Genomic DNA, 3495 nt, shown 5'->3' with positions numbered 1-3495 from the left:
CTTTAACCAACGCTCCAGGCCCGGCATCGCTGATCCAACCCCATACACCTGATAAACAGTTATTGTGGTAATTGTAGTAATTCGTCAGATATCATCATCATAGAGTAGTTACAAGGTTCTAGAGCTTACCAAGTGAGACTCGTCCACTGGTTGCCATCGTAACGACATTTTCTGCATCATATCTCGTCCCACTACGACGCCAAACTCGCTGTTTCGAATTTTGGGATGACAAAAACGTCTTTTCATCCGAAAATATGACACCTCGCCAATCCCGGTTTATATTTTCTTCACAAAATTTCAATCCGTGCTGGGCATTCTGGGGTGACAGCTGAATTTTTTCTGGCGGTATTCTAGCCCGCAAACCTATAAAATTATTAAAATTGTTTAGTCATTCTGCTATTTTCTATGTATTACTTTAAAATACCATTCTCGTTTAAACGGTTTCGAATGGTTTGAAGGGAGCATTCGACTATTAATTCCTGCCGGATAGCTCTTGATGGGCAAGTTGGGTGCATACGAGCATAATTGACAATTCGCTCATCTTCATCGGCAGTTGTTTTTCTTGGCACTACTCGTGTGCTCTTTAAACCCCTCTCGCCATTCAAAGCGCCTCGCCTTATCCATCTGTTTACTGTCCATCTCTACCAACAAAGCGAAAAATAGAACCACAAAGAATTTCATGTTTTCAAAAATAATTCAAGTAACCCTTTTGATTAATGTATTCCATTATTCTTGGCAAATCAAAATGATTATTATAGAGCTCCTTAAAATACACCCAAGTTTCATTTAAAATCGGGCAATTTTACTGCAAATTCACACAGATTTTATTGCCTTCTAAAAACAAAATTGATGGGCAGATCAAAAACACAAAATTATTTTATTAAAAGTTAAACTATTGTGTATTTACATTGTCAAAATAATTGTAATTGGTAGATGATAAAATCGGAATTAAGCTTACTATATAATCATAATATTCAAAATTATTCAATCTTACCGACAAATTCACTTGGTTGCAAATTTGATGAATGGGTATTCCGGCCTCGGCCAGAGCACATATTCGCAGTCTTTGCGCAAAACTACTTTCCGGTTGACCTAACACCTTCATCGTGAATACTTAACACTAAATTATCACTACCTTAATACTCTAATTTAACACTATCAAAAGCAAAAAAAAACAAGAAACCGCTACGAAAAATAACAATAAATTAATACTATCTTAATATAAAAATAACGCAGTCGTAAGACTATCAAAATCAAATAGAAAGAAGAAAACGCTCAGCAAAAAATAGCAAAACACTATCAGTAACCGCTCACAATCGCCAAAAGCAAAATGATGTCCAAACGAAACTTAAAAGAATAAATACCATAAAAGAATTAAAATTCTAGGTAATTGCGTTATCTCATTTTTTTATGACCATCGCAAATCCTTTGTAAAATCTTACCGCGCGACATTTAAAGAGACGGGGATGTTTCCCAGAATTGGATGGTAACAGCTGACAAACTCTAAACGAAAATGAAAATAAATATTTTGTTGTATTTTATTATGAATGATTTAATTAAGGAATTCCGTAAAATTTTGACAGATAATAATTTTCAATCAAAAGGAAACGTTACAATAATAATTACAATAAACTATTTTTAATACTTTTTTTTTAAATATTTATTATAATAATAAATAACATAAATAATAATAAATATATATATAATAAAATGTTTTATTATTAATAAAATTTTCTTTGTAAATAAATGAATTATATACTCAAAATCAAATGGTTTTTCATTATAATATGGAATATTATCATGCTCATAAATAACAATCTATAAAATTCAGTTTACAGGTAGTTTCAACAGAAATTTTATATTAGCTTATGTGAATAAGGTAATAAATTTTTTAACATTACTAAAGTGTACAAAAAATAAAAAGTTTATTGTTTACCCATTTACGATGAAGGTGAGAAATTATTGTAAAATTTTAAGACTTATTACAAAAAAAATATATCAACTCAAGAAAAAAAAATTCGCAAAAGCCTTATGTCAAAAATACGCAAAAACATGTGAAGAAACGGTGCGTAAACGCATTAATGGTCGTAAATGGCTTGAAATTATTGAGACTTTCTATAATATTAAACGGTTAAAATGCCATTTTAAATGAGATTAGAAAAAAAATATTACTAATGGAAATTAAGAGACGATTTTTACATCGAATTTTCACTAAATTCTTTAACTTTACGAAGATATACAGTACAGAAACGTATTTAAAATTAAGAAACAATTTTTTTCACTTATTAAAGTTCAATTATTTTATTTTAATGAATATATTTGACTATTTTATGAATTTTTAAAATCGACTACGTCATAACATTGGTACAGTTCTTTTGAATTGTAAAAACGAAATTGTGTATTTTTGTTCGAATCCAAGGCGCGCTCGACTTTAAGCTGGCATCGGGCGCCCGGCACTTCAGGGTTGAAGAGACGACAAGGCTAGAGCAAAGGTTCGAGAGAAAATGAGTACGCCCCTCCAGTCTTCGATTCTTCGGCCGTACTCGACAAAGCGACCGTGCGGGGGATTTGTTTTCTGTCCCTTACGCCATGTAGTAAATAAGGTTTGGCCGATAGTACATAGAAATTGAAAACCGTTCCAACAGCGGTGACGAAATGTACGCGTACACGAACGTGTCCACGGACGAACATACGTAGAAAGAAGTCCTGTACGCGTACACGACGAGTCAAATTTGTGCGGTTGGAACGAACCTATTATATGTATGAGTATTGCCTTGTTGGTTGCATATCTTCGTACACTTCTAAGCTCTAAGCGAAATATGTCTGCATCAACCAAAGCAAAAACTCTTTGAACTTCATTCATAAATCGTTTTTTATTTATGTTGGATATTATTAATTTAATATTAATCAAAACAGTTATTTATTGACTTATTAAAGTCGGTAAAGCAGTTACCTGCAACATTTCGCATTTAACACATAAAAGAACAGCTGTTCCTCGAACGCCGTTGAACACCTGGCCTTGTTTACGAACCATCCGGACATAAATTCGTTTTAAAATTTCACGATAAAACCAACAGGAGTGTTTACATCTACCGCAAAATTAGTAATAACACCACTACTCATTCCAGATAACGCAACATCAAGAATCACCAAAACTCCACAAACTCATCGTACTTCGATTTCCATGAAATCCCAATTAATAATATTTTCGTCGGTTACAAATGAAGAGATTTCACTTGAATTTCATTGTCATCCATTTTTTGTTATTATTATATTCATTTTTTTGCTATAATTAATAAATTTAAGTTTAATTTTTGACATTTACAAATTTGACTTTTTATAAACGTCATTATGACGTTTTATTTTTAAATGTCATCATGACGTTTAAACGTAAAATTTTTGATGTAACCAATTTGCAAGTTTTTATTGAAAGGTACGTTATTTTAAAAATAACAACCGTATAAAGTTCTTATTTTCGTTAGCTTTGTGAAGGAA

This window comes from Onthophagus taurus, chromosome 10 (assembly GCF_036711975.1).
Source record: "Onthophagus taurus isolate NC chromosome 10, IU_Otau_3.0, whole genome shotgun sequence".
NCBI classification, from domain to species: Eukaryota; Metazoa; Arthropoda; class Insecta; order Coleoptera; family Scarabaeidae; genus Onthophagus; species Onthophagus taurus.
This window is presented reverse-complemented; position numbering follows the sequence as displayed.